General features: G+C 51.5%; 1 long non-coding RNA gene across 1 annotated transcript in view; it reads right to left on the minus strand.

The window, feature by feature from the left end:
- The window catches only part of LOC310918044, a 34,729-nt gene extending 22,614 nt beyond the window's left edge, over positions 1 to 12,115 (minus strand). Inside the window, exons 1-2 of the long non-coding RNA XR_014591585.1 lie at positions 12,052 to 12,115; positions 10,831 to 10,887 (exon numbers count right to left, since the gene is read on the minus strand). This is a non-coding gene — a long non-coding RNA (uncharacterized lncRNA). The remainder of the gene's footprint in view (positions 1 to 10,830; positions 10,888 to 12,051) is intronic.
- Positions 12,116 to 13,945: the final 1,830 nt, after the last annotated feature.

Here is a 13,945-nt window from a genome sequence, read left to right on the forward strand (position 1 = left end):
TTGGGACTTTCTGGGGCACAATTGTGATTTCGACTCTCTGGGGCAGATCTGTGATTGGGACTCCCTGGGGCACATTTGTGATTTGGGACACTCTGGGTGTGGTGCCCAGGCAGCCCCCAGGCCCCAGAAGGAATGTGGAGGGTTTAGGGAAGGACACACCGTGCCAGCCCCAGTGACAACATCCCCCCTGCCCCATCCCAGGGGCACTGCCAGGGCAGGAGGAGTGGCAGATACAATGTGGGGACCTCAGTGACCATCCCAGCAATTCCTGCCGGGACACAGCTCTGTCTGCTGGGGCAGCTGGGACACTCTGAGGGAGCAGAGGGGACAGAGGGTCCAATTTCAGAGCCTGTCCCCACTCCGGGGCCGCGGTGGCGCCTGCCAGGCTCCCCCTGGCACAGCTGAGATTCCTGCGGGGACACTTGGCCCCGCAGAGCCCCGGGGGGAGCAGGTGCCACTGTCCCTCCCTAAACTCCCTCCTTTCCTAAAACAGAGCCCTGCTGCTTCCAAAAGCGGCTGGAGCCGGGGGGGCTTTCCAAATCTGTTTTATTGCCGAGCCTCCGGAGAGGTCAGGGAGGCTCCTGAGCTCCTCCTCTCTGTGCTGCTGGTGCAGGAGCTGTGGCACCTCAGCCTGTCTCTTGTGCTCCAGCAATTCCCACTGCTGGCACAGGGAGAGGGACAGTGCAGAGCAGCCTGGGCACAGCAGGGAGCAGATCTGCAAGGGGACAGGCAGATTCCAGCCCTGGGGTTTGGGATCTGGTGCAGCTTCCAGCCCTGGGGTTTGGGATCTGGTGCAGCTTCCAGCTCTGGGGTTTGGGATCTGGTGCAGCTTCCAGCTCTGGGGTTTGGGATCTGGTGCAGCTTCCAGCCCTGGGGTTTGGGATTTGGGATCTGGGGCAGCTCTCAGCCCTGGGGTTTGGGATCTGGTGCAGCTCCCAGCCCTAGGGTTTGGGATTTGGGATCTGGGGCAGCTCTCAGCCCTGGGGTTTGGGATCTGGTGTGGCAGGATGAGGAAAATCAGGCTGCCCTCCATATTAAGCCAGGACTCTCAGTGCCCTGAGACCCTCCAGCCTTGCTGTCCTGGACTTTGCTGCTTCAGACTTTGGAACAGGCACTAAATCTGTCAGACAAGCAGTAAGGACAGGCAAAACCCAATCACAGACGGCCTGTACCATCCACAGGCCGTGCACTGGTCCTGGAAGGGCCAGGAATGGGTGTGAACAAACAGCAGACAAACCCCCAAGAGTGAGAGCTGCCATCTCCCCTGTCCCTTCAGCTGCACACACTCAGTGATCCCCAGCCAGGACTCTATTCCTGCCTTTCCAGTGCAGTTCCCGTTGCTGCTGGCTCGAGAGTGTTAAAACACAGTTTATTTCTGGCTGGAGACCTCGGTGCAGCCTCCCCTCCCCAGCCCCACAGATCAGCCAGGGAGGGTCTCTGCCCTCAGAGCAGAACAAGCCACACTCAGAAGGGGCAGGGGAGAGAGGGAAGAAGAGTTCTGGGAGGTTTCATGGCCCAAAACATTCACAGGGCCTCGTGCACAGCTTTTCTGCCAAGGCTGGAGCAAATGAGTCACTGCTGGAGCTGCAGTCACCCCCTGGAAGGGCCTGGAGCAGGGACAGCTCTGCCCAGGGAGCAGCCAGCATTCCCATTCCTGTTTGTGTCCCCAGTGAATCACTCCCAGCAGCTGTGGCCGTGCCTCACTGTGCTCCCCATGTGCTTTCCATTAAAGCAGGGCAGGCTGCCCCAGCACAGGGGCTTTGCTTTGTGGTGGGGGGAGAGCACAGGGAGGACCTGGGAAAGCCAAACCAGGCTCTCCCCTTGCCCACAGGTGCTGTGGCTGGGAGGGGACACCCCTCACAGCCTCACTGGGGTGCCCTGACCCCCCTCCCATACAATTTTCTTCCCCATTCAGCTTTCCAAAAGCATCTCCTGGGCGTGTCCTGTTAGTCAGACTGACTCCCACATAGGCACAGCTGTTCCTCAAAAGCCAAACCCTTTTGCCTGCGCGGAGCAGGAGAATTTTATTAATTTCAAGCGTTATTTTATTGAAGGCACAACCCAGAGGAACCTTCCCATTGAAAAGCTGCAGCCACAGGAATTACCAACAGCGCCGTGCAGGAACCACAGCACCATGGAGGCAGAGCAGGGAATGAGGGCCCTCAGCAGCACGAGAAGAGCCTGAGGATAAAAGCCCAGAGAAAATCGATGGAAAGTCCCAGCCCCGGTGTGATTTCAGGGAGCTGTGCCTCAGTTTCCCCCCTCCTGCTCAGCTGAGGTCAGGGTGACCTGTGGGGACAAGAACAGCTCTTAAAGCTCTTTGGTGTGCTCAGAGGAAAAGAGCTCCAGACAAGCCAAAGTGTGGCTATTGATTGAGAGAGCACAAAGGGAACAGCCCCGGCTTCACCTCCCTCCTGCCTGGGTCACTCCCTGTAGGGAAAAATGCTGGGGTTGTGCTTTCCACCTCAGCCAAAAATAATCAGCGAGCTGCAGGGGGCAGAGGGCCTGGGGAGGGAGAGAGAATTTCTCTTCTCAGGCTGCCAGAGCGGAGAGGCTGCAGCACATAATGAGAAATGCATTCCTTCCCTCCTCCTGCAGCCACCTCCTCACAGAAAAGCCCTGTGGGTCTGCTCCAAAAGCCACAGGAGTGTGCGGCCCCAGCCAGTGGTTCCCTGCTTCCCTTTGAGACAGGAGTCTCCAGACTAAAACAGGATGTTTAGCTTGGCCCCCAGCACAGCTCGGGGCAGTTGGGAATAAAAGTTTTGCTGAGGGGACTCAGGTGTGCTCACAGTGCCTGACAGACCCACCTGTGCTGTGGGTCACTTGGCACACACACAAAATTTCATCCTCAACACAATCTCTGACTCTCTGGGCACATCTGTGATTTGAGACTCCCTGGGGCAGAGCTGTGATTTGGGACTCTCTGGGCACATTTATGATTTGGGACTCTCTGGGGCAGATCTGTGATTTGAGACTCCCTGGGGCAGAGCTGTGATTGGGACTCTCTGGGGCACATTTATGATTTGGGACTCTCTGGGGCAGATCTGTAATTGGGACTCTCTGGGGCACATCCTGTTCTGGAAGCTGCTGACCCGAGCAGGTCCTGCAGAGCTGGATTTGCCTGGAGAGCTGCACTTTGCTGCCTCCAGCATCCCACTGCCGGCCCTGGGCTGTCCCTGCCGGGTCAGGCCAGCACCTTCCTCCCTTCAGGAGCTCTGTAGGGATGCTCAGGAGAGGCACAGGGCAGAATCACCCTCCAGCTCCTTCCTCCCTCCCTTCAGGAGCTCTGCAGGGATGCTCAGGAGAGGCACAGGGCAGAATCACCCTCCAGCTCCTTCCTCCCTTCAGGAGCTCTGCAGGGATGCTCAGAGAGAGGCACAGGGCAGAATCACCCTCCAGCTCCTTCCTCCCTTCAGGAGCTCTGCAGGGATGCTCAGAGAGAGGCACAGGGCAGAATCACCCTCCAGCTCCTTCCTCCCTCCCTTCAGGAGCTCTGCAGGGATGCTCAGGAGAGGCACAGGGCAGAATCACCCTCCAGCTCCAAGCTCCGGGCTGTGAAGCCGCTGCTGTCAGGCTGCCAAGGCAGAGGGAGGCTGAAGGGCTCGGGGCTAATTGACAGGAATCCAAGCGCTGTCCCCAGGGAGCGGCGGCAGAGCAGCAAAGCCCCTCCTCGGCGGCAGAGCAGCTTTTCCATCTCCTTGGCTTCAATCCTGGCTTCTGTTCCCCCCTCCCCGCCGCCTCCAGCGTCTGCTGCGGCTCCAGCCGCGAGTTGCAGGGAAAGCCCAGCTGCCCCAGCAGGTACGGTCTCATTAATGAGCAATTAGCTCCCAGCCTAATTGGGCAGCAGAATGGCTAATGAGCCCGGCCGCGGCTGTCTGTGCCCTCATTATCCCGGGCTCAGCCAGAGCTAAAGCTGAACTTGTGTCCCAGATCCGTCATGCCACAGCCAGAGCCCGGCTCAGAGCTGCCTGTGCTGCCGCTTTCATGCCCCACAGCTGATGGTTCCTCTTCTCTTTTCTCCTCTGGATAAATCCTCCCTCAGCCCTGCACTGCACAGTCAGACCCTCCCTCCCTCCTCTGCCCCCTGCTCCTTCACTCGGCAACTTTTCTGATCTCTCTGTGTTGATGTTTGTGAACACAGACACACACAAATATTTCACTGTTTGGCCGTGCCCACAGAAATATTTCTGTTCTCACAAGGCTGAGACAAGGCAAAGGAACCTGCCTGAGCTGCCGAAAACATTTCCAGGGCAGAACCCTCAGCAGCCAGGGGGGAATCCTGGCACCAAACTGGGCACTGATGGAAGGAGGCAAAGTTAACACAAATCTTTGTGACTCTAAATCACAAATCTTCAAGAGTCCTAAGTGAATTCCAGCTGCAAATCACACGAGTTGTGTTTGGTTTGGTTTTTTTGGGTTTTGTTTTTGTTTTTGTTTTTGTTTGTTTGTTTGTTTTGTTTTGTTTTGTTTTGTTTTGTTTTTATATGCTCTGCTTTAGGTTCTCAGTCCAGGAGTCACCAGTGGGTGGATTTTAACAGGACACATGAAAATCCTCAGTTAACCAGCAGAACTCTAGAATGTTGTATTTTTCTTTCCAGCATTTGGATTCAGAGACCTCTTGTGAAAAGTGGCACACGACCTTTAACAAGAGTCAGGGTTGTTTTTTAATTTTTTTTTGGTTTTTTAAATATTATTTTGGTTTGGGTTTTTTGTTTCTGGGTTAAGTCTTATCCAGCTGCTGGACTCTGGATAATCCAGGTCATAGTACCAAGATGTGAAATATTCCCTGGCTCTACCTGCTGCAGCAAAGAACTGTGCTCCTTCCAGGATTGATTATTCCAACTTCCTGCTGCTCCTGATAAGCCTTTCCAGTGGCTGCTGCTGGTTTTAACCACGGCTTCTCCTGCCTCCGGGGTCCTTTCTTATATTAGATTATCTCAACGTATCACACCCGCTTTTTAGTCGCTTCACTGCCTCCCTGTTAAGCACCAAAACGATTTTTAACTGCTCTTTTGCCCTAGAAGGACTTGTCTGACCTTGTTCTACCCCGGGAGCAGAGGGGCAGAACAAGGTGCTCCCTGCTTGACACACCTGGAGGAACAAAAGAATGGGTCAAAACCCCATTTTTAAGCACTGAGGGAGTTTGGTTTTTCAGTTTAGAGACTCTGAACATTGCCTCATCCTTACCTAAGCTGCTGGTGACCAGGATAAAATCCAACACATCCCTCATTCAGGACAACAAGGGCAAACTGTTCTCACCACGCCTTCCCAAAATGACATTGAGAGCCCTTTGGGAATCTTTTCCACTGAAGATCTCAGAGCATTTCACCACCCTCAGTGCCAACTTCAGGCCACTCTCAGGAGCTGAAGCCCCGAGAAAGGCTGAGCCAGCAGTGGCAGATAAACCTGCCCATAATAAAAACACTGAACCATCAACAGCCTCCACCAAGTGGCTTTAAAGGACTCATTTAATGAGTGAAACAAATGCTGGAGCACAGCACAGTTAGGGAAGCTCCTCACGTCCCTTTCCCCACCATGTGCTGCAATCCTCCCTCGCTATTGGGAAAAGAGAAGCACAGTCATGGATGTGCATGGGATTGATTTCCCTCAAGTCCAGGGCTGCCTAATCCCAGGAATTCCAGTGGGGCAGGCAGCAAATGGATTATTGTGTGGGGTTTTGACAGCCTTGCCTTCACTCTGGGCTCCCCTTTCTAAAAAACCCCTCCTGCACAGCCCTGTTTGTATCTCTGGGCTCACCCAGCTACTCTGGCTAATATTTTATTTATTGCACCCTCACTCTAACGAGCTGGTTGTTAATTAGCCTGGGTGTGTGTCCAGGGACTGTGAGCACAGGGATGTGCTCTGCCATCCCCTGTCAGAATTCCATGTCCACACAGACTGCCCAGAGACCACAGCACTGAGCTGATGGATTTTACCCGCAAGTCCAGGAATCAGCAGAATTATTCCTGAATTTCCCTGGGTAACAACAGCCTGGCCAAGGCTGTGTATTGACAAGGAAAAAGCAATACAAAGGAAGAGACCTGAGGGGAATTGTTCCCTTTCCCTCCCTCTGCTCTGTTCCCAAATCACTGGGCTCGGGGTTGAACCTTGGTGATCTGAGTCATCTCTCTGCCTTTAAAACTGGTAAGAAGTTTACCCAGCTGAAACTGCACACTTTGGGTTTCCCTCTCGGGGGAATTCATGGCTCGTGCTCTTTTTTGCATCTTTGAACCAAAGTGGAGCTGAGGTGAGGCTGTGAATGTACAAGGGGGAGTTAATAAGGTTGGGGGCCTTGCAGGGAAAGTGAAAGGAAAGGGCAGTTCTGGAAGCAAGAATAGAGTGTGGGCCAAGGAAACGTCTCCAGAAAATCAGCAGTAAATCTTGTTCACTGCATATAAGAAATCAATACTGCCATTGGACCGGGGACACCAGGAACAGCAGGAAGGACTTTCACACTGAAAAAAGTATTTACAGCGCAGGAGAGCTCAGACAAGGGAACAGAGAGCTGCACTTCACCCACTGAACTCAGTCATTACACGGAATTAACAGCAGCCATTTCCCAGCCATTAAAAAAGACAAGAATATCTTGGCCATCCCTACGTGTCAATACAGGTGAAGCAACTCAAAGGAGGCCACATCCGTGGATGTTTTATATATGGATACACCAAGAAGGTATTAAAGTAGGCTCATTTCCAAGGCAATAAACAACATTTAACCAGAAGAAGATATGAATACAATCTAATGGCAACTCGGGGAGAGCTTTAACACCTGCCCGGTGCCCATTCCACTTCCATTTGTGTCCAGGTGTGGACGAACAGGGCTGCCCATAGCTGGGGTGCTTTTATTCAATATTACTGTGTGTATTTTTTGAGTTCAAAAGTGGAGAGCACCTAAAAGAAACAAACCCTCGCAGTGCAGCTGCCTTGTGTTTATATCCCTGTGTCCATGGAAGGCTCCGAGGGAGGGAGGGAGGGGACAGAGGTGTCACACAGGGAGGGGACAGAGGTGTCACACAGGGAGGGGACAGCAGTGGCTGCCACAGCCCCGACAGGAATTCCCTGCCCCAATTCCCCCGGGATAGAAAAGTGCACACACTCATAGAGCTGCTCCCTTCCAAGGTTTGGCTCTGCCAGCCCCGAATATGGAGAAAGAGAAGGAAAACGGAATTTTAAACTGTGCACGGCCAGGTAAAGCCTAAAGGTGCCACCCAGGAGGGCAAAGAGGAGGAAGCAGATGGGAGGCTTGGGCACAGGAATTTGTATTTGCAAAGCAAAAAAAGCCCAAAGGAAACCGCAGCCCTTCAGGTGCCCCGGATCTCTCCCCCCGTTATGGGGATGCCCAAATTTCTGTGTTTGTGGCAGTCTCAACTTCTGTGAGTTCCCCAGGCAGGACACACACAGGCGCTCCAGGGTTGAATTCCTTTTTCCTGAGACTCTGCTGCCATCCCGTGGCAAATCCTGCGATGGCACCTGGAGCCTGCGGGGCACAGCGACAACGGCCTGGCCACCCCTGGGGATCGGAGGGAGCCCCTCATGGTCAGTGTCCCATGGTCAGTGCCATGGTCAGTGTCATGGTCACTGCTGAGGTCAGTGCTGAGGTCAGTACCCCATGATCAGTGTGTACAGTCAGTGCCCAGGCCAGTGCCATGCTCAGTGCCCCCTGGTCAGTGCCATGACAGCGCCCAGGTCAGTGCTCCATGGTCAGTGCCATGGTCAGTGCCCAGGCCAGTGCCATGGTCAGTGCCCCCTGGTCAGTGCTGAGGTCAGTGCCCCATTGTCAGTGCCATGGTCAGTGCTCCCTGGTCAGTGCTCCCTGGTCAGTGCCCAGGCCAGTGCCATGGTCAGTGCCCCATGGTCAGTGCTCCCTGGTCAGTGCCCAGGCCAGTGCCATGCTCAGTGCCCCATGGTCAGTGCTCCCTGGTCAGTGCCCAGGCCAGTGCCATGCTCAGTGCCCCATGGTCTGTGCTCCCTGGTCAGTGCCCCATGGTCAGTGCTCCCTGGTCAGTGCCCAGGCCAGTGGCCAGGCCCGTGCCCAGGGCTGGCCCTCAGTATCCAGAGGCCTCCTGGAGGCAGCTGTGCTATCCATCCCCTGCAGCCCGGCCAGCACAGGAACCCAGCCAGGGCCATCAGCCAACAGCTCATGTTCTCCTATTTGCACTGCTGTAAATAAACCCCGGGCAGACACCGAGTGTGTGTCCTGCAGTGCCCAGAGCTGCCTCTGGCACGGGGAGAACCCCCTGGGGCATCTGCAGCAGCCCTGCACTGGCACTGGTTAAACTGCTGATTAAAAAGAAGAGGGAAAACCCCCGGGATTCCTGCAGCAGCCCTGCACTGGCACTGGTTAAACTGCTCATTAAAAAGGAGAGGGAAACCCCTGGGGCATCTGCAGCAGCCCTGCACTGGCACTGGTCAAACTGCTGATTAAAAACCAGGAATCCCACACCGGGGCTCTGAGCACAGAGCCCGTTTAACATTCCCCAGCAATAAAAGATGTCTTTGTGACAGGGAGAGCTGATCCACTACAGAACAAGTGATAATGGGAGCAGGACGAGCCCAGATCTGTACAAATGTCACAGCTCAGCACAGCTGGGCTCGGTGCTGGCCCGGGGAGCAGCAGGGTGACCCTGGCACTAAGGAGCTCTTGGATCACACACATCTCACCTCCAGGCCCTCCCTTAGCCAGCTAAACACAACAGAACCCAGCAGCAGTTAGGGCCATTAGGGTTAGTTAGGGTTAGGGTCATTAGGGTTAAGGTTAGGGTCATTAGGGTCAGTTAGGGTCATTAGGGACAGTTAGGGTTAGGGTCATTAGGATTATTTAGAGTTAGGGTCATTAGGATTAGTTAGGGTTAGGGTCATTAGGGTTAGTTAGGGTTAGGGTCATTAGGGTCAAGATTAGGGTCATTAAGGTTAGTTAAAATTAGGGTTACTTAGGGTTAGGGTCATTAGGGTTGGGGTCATTAGGGTTAGTTAAGGGTTAGGGTCATTAATATTATTTAGGGTTAGGGTCATTAGGGTCAAGGTTAGGACAGTTCTCTCACTGCCTCCTCCAGGCTGCACAGCACAACAGAACAGAACAGGTGTAGATAACCCCAGCAGCCAAGGCTCAAATCACACTGAAATCGTGGCACTGCAGTTACAAATCCTGGAGCCATTGGGATTCAAGGCTCTCAAAACCCTTTACTAAGTTCTCTTCCATCTCTATTGCACAAATAGTGGAAATCTGTCTGTTTGAAAGAACAAAACTGTAATTTAGAGCCAGTAAGCAGCTTTACCCCTGTTGTGTACCCAGGGCAGCCAAGGCAGAGCACCAGCAGCCCTGGGAGGGGTGACAGAACCCAACTACACCTGGTCAGGTTGGCAGAGGCATCTCCCAGCCCCGGGGTCAGATTTATCTCTCAATGGGCCATTAAATCATTTGTCACCGATGCCAAACTGCTACTGGAGAGAAATAAAAGCTGTAGACAGGATTACACAACCCACTCCATGGGCAGAGCAGTTGGGATTGCCATCAACACCTGCCCGGGCCCATCAGCCTCTGGCTGCTCAAACCGAAGCTCAAGTCAAAAGGGAATTAAATACAGGCACAGAAAGCCCCGCTCATGGGTGGTGCAGGCAGGAGATGCACATACAGTATTCAGACTTTAATGTGGAATACAAAATATGTAATAAAAGTTGTGTTTTGCAGTTTGGTGTGGCCCCTCTTACCTGCAGACAGGAGGGGTGGGGTTAGAGAATGTCAAGCTGACTTTGTCTGAGATGTACAAGCAGATTTTTCTGCACTTGGGTGACTCAGAAAATCACTTTTTTAGTCAGGGACTTTGTGCTGAACTCCTTTACTCCACCCCAACCCAATCTGGACATTCCTTTTCCTTCTCCTTCTCTATTTCCCACTCTGACACGCCAACAAACTCAGTCCTATCAGCCCCGAACAACACATTTCAAATAAACATATAAAAGGCCTTTTATTGACACGAATAAATTGATTGGGACCATTACTTTGTAGCTGCTTCCCACAAAAAAAAAAAAAAAAAGCCTCTCAAAGGCAGCCCGAGGCAGGGCAGCAACATTTACATTTACATTTAGATGAAGGCATTTCTGTCACAACAGCTCCTGGCCCCGGGTACTGTCTCCGGGAGAAATCAGTGAGGCCAAGGAGCTCTTTGGCTTTAAATAACACAGAAGGGAAAGAGAGGATTTGTTTCTGCAACCTGCAGAAATGTTGTAGTTTGGAATCTCAGAGTCTGCAGCAAAGGAATGTGAAAGCAGAATGGTGACATCAGTTTTCCTTTACTCCTGAGGGTCCTCTGGTACTTCTTCAGACACTGCTGCCCATGTCCATTTTATTCAAAACACTGCTAGTGATGCCCATTTTATTTAAAACACTGCTAGTGATGCCCATTTTATTTAAAACACTGTTAGTGATGCCCATTTTATTCAAAACACTGCTACTGATGCCCATTTTATTTAAAACACTGCTGCCCATGCCCATTTTATTCAAAACACTGCTAGTGATGCCCATTTTATTTGCCACTCCATAAAGAGCACTAAGCTGTGAAGGAATGAACTAGAGGGAAGGATAGAAGTGACAGCTGGATGACACTAAAACAATCCAACTCAGAGGAAGGGAAAACCCACCGAGGGTGCTCTGAAAGCTCCAATTTCTTATAACAGATTCCTTATAACTGCCCAGACTTTGTAATTGGGGTTCATTCCAACGAGCTGCAAGGCCAGAGGAATCTCCATCCTCCAGATCTGACTAATAGTCTGTAGCTTGGGAAAACACACTGCTGCGTTAATATTTAAAATCAGCAAAGTTATTTGTTCTTACCGTGAGGCTGGGCTTGATTTAACGTCCTGGAATTTACAGGCTCTGACTTCAAAAAACCTGAAATGTGTAAAACAACAATCAGATCCTGTCCTGGGTGTGACTCTGACCTGCCAAGTGCCCTCCACTCGTTAAATGCTCTTTTATGGTGTCTTTTCCAGGGCTTTTCCCATGACTCATCTGAGCAGAAAATGGTCAGATCAATATTTACTGCGAAGACTCATTTCTCTCATTTGTGAGGCCCAAATGCTCATGTTGTGTCAGGAACCTGCTCTGCACCAACATCCAGGTGCCACAGGTGACCCTTCTAGAACTCAATTTTATAAAAACCTCTGAGAGTTCATGCAGATAAATATATTTTTTTTACCAGATTCCTTCACTGGATATTTCTCTAGAGAGAAAGGAGGAAGGAGTAGCTGAATTTGCAGGGGTGAAAGTTATCACTTCTACAGAGATCAGCATTTGCAAAGAACAATTTAAAAAAAAAATAACCTGGCTAAATTGTCCACATGGGATCTGTGCTTTGCTTTTATCTTTTAGCTCCAGTTTGGTTTTGCAAAGTCAACACCAGGAGAAAAATCAGCTTTAATTAAAGAGGGGCAGGAGCAGCACAGCAAAGGCTGGGACATGCAGAGTCCCCCCCAAAAAGGCTCTTCCCTCCTTCAGATGCTGCTCCTGATCCCTGAGGGTGAGGAAACACCCCAAGGACTGTGAAAAATAAGGTTCACTTTTTCAATAAATTTTAAGAAATAGGTTTAATAAAAAATTAAGACAATTAGGAGATAAAAAAGCAAAGTACAGCCAGGCTGGGTGACTTAGCACTCAGTCAAGTCCACACTCTGCTATATCAAAGATATTTGTTAAATACATTTTCTATTGCATTACTTTGATGAATATTCATATTTTTCCATAAACCAGTTTCTATACTTTAGGAATTGTTTTGTATGGTCTCTTTTTTGGGGTTGATTTTTTTAGAGTGTCCATGTTTTGTGGCTGTGTCTTCATGATAATTTTTAGTTCAGGTTTTGGTTTATACTTTCTTCAGTGCCAGGGGAGGCGGGAGGGAGGAGCACTGAGGGGCAGGAGCCCTAAAGCTCTTTTTGGCTTCCCCCAGATCCCTCCTGTCACCTTTTTCTGGCTCAGAAGGCAAAAAAACAGGTGATGACCTCAGGCCTTCACTCGAAAAAACCCTCACCTGAGGCCTTCACTCGAAAAAACCCTCACCTGAGGCCTTCACTCGACTGGGCCCTTCCAGAACCTTCGGGAACCCTCAGGGGCTGCCCCAGCCCTTCTGTGTTGGCCCCGCCCCTCCTGTGCTTAGCTCCGCCCCCTCAGGGACAGCCCCGCCCCGCCTGTGTTTGGCTCCGCCCCCTCATCTACTGTCCCGCCCCTCATGTTTGGGCTCCGCCCCCTCAGGGGCTGCCCCGCCCCTCCTGTGTTTGGCTCCGCCCCCTCAGGGCCCCGCCCTCCCCTCAGAGCCCCCTCAGAGTCCCCTCAGCTCCTCCAAAGCGAATTCGGAGCTCCAAAAGTGCCAAAATCTCCCAATAAACTCCACTCGAGAGGTGTTACCTGCCACTGGAGCTCCTCTCAACTCCTACCTTCCCTTCATCTCCTCCTGAACGGGGGCTGGGATCGCTCAAAAATCTGGATTTGGGTTTTCCCGCCTTTTCTGGAGCCCCTCACAGCTCCTGCCTTTCCTTCATCACCTCATGAAAGGGGGCTGGGATCGCTCAAAAATCTGGATTTGGGTTTTCCCGCCTTTTCTGAAGCCCCTCACAGCCCCTGCCTTTCCTTCATCTCCTCCTGAACGGGGCCTGGGATCCCTCAAATATCTGGATTTGGGTTTTCCCGCCTTTTCTGGAGCCCCTCACGGCCCCTGCCTCTCCCTGATTAAATCCCTGAGCTAATCCAGGTGAGGAAAGTGAGGCCTCTGCCCACGGTGGGGATTGGGATGAGGTTGAAGATCCCTTCAACCCACCCCATTCCATGGAATTCCACTGGAAATGGAGATTTCTATTCCATAGGAGTGGATCTGAAGGGAATCCACGGCCAGGGAAGGATCCAAACCCATCCTCCTGCCCTCACAGAGCCCCGATGGTTTCCAGCTCTCACCCTGCCACTGCACAACCCCATTAACACAGAACCACAATTTAATAACTGCACTGTTCGATTTACCCAGAGCTCAAAGTCCTCTTCAGCTCCGTCCCCACAGAATTCATCATTTTACACCTGCAAACTCAGACTCCATTTAGCAGGACGGGGCAGCCCGAGCCCCACTCGAGCTCTACACTGAGCACAAGGCATTAAAAGAGAAATGTCAGAATAAATAGCACAGGCTGGGAGAAAAAAAACCACTTTGAGAAGCTATTTCCAGCACATAAGAGCTGACCTTCCCCTCATAAAATGCCAGGGGGTGTAAATAGAGCAGCCTCTGATGGCATTTGTGTGCCTGCCCCAGCACCAGGACATTCCTCTCTCTCCCTGTGCCCAGAACAGCGAATTATTACCCTGAGTGGACTCAGAGAATCCATTTCTGAGAAATCACACAGCACTGAGGAGGAAAGGAACCTTCCCACCTCCCTTCTGACCAAAAATAATCTGTTTTGCAAAGCTCTTTGTGCCATCTCAGCATTTCCCTGGGTTTGGAGATGCTGATCCTCACCAGTCACATTCACATTTTGAGTCACCACATGGACACAAAGGTAATTTGATGGAATTTGGAGGCAAATTTCAGCTTTTCAGAAGATAATAAATTATTGTGCACCTCCTTCTCTGCAATTACCCCTTTGGAAAGCATCCCTGTGCCAGCTCTGGATCAGTTGGCACAAATAACATCCCCTGAGGAAAAACAATTCCCAAAAATGCAGTTACTGGGGTGTACCCAGTGTATTATTACAGTGAGAATTAAACAGCAGATTCAAAGGATGCAGAACTGGAACTGGACATGGTGTTGGTGTTTGTGTATTAAAAACAAAATTATCTCAAAGAGGGAAAAAAATAAAGCCAAGAAAAGACAGGTTTGAACCAGACAAGCCCACATTATCCCAGGTGAAAGCAGCTCCTCTCCCACTAAAAACAATCAAGAGACACATTTCACTTGCAGGCAAAACCTGGCTGC

Source organism: Zosterops lateralis (assembly GCF_965231275.1).
Source record: "Zosterops lateralis genome assembly, chromosome: 22".
Classification (NCBI taxonomy): domain Eukaryota; kingdom Metazoa; phylum Chordata; class Aves; order Passeriformes; family Zosteropidae; genus Zosterops; species Zosterops lateralis.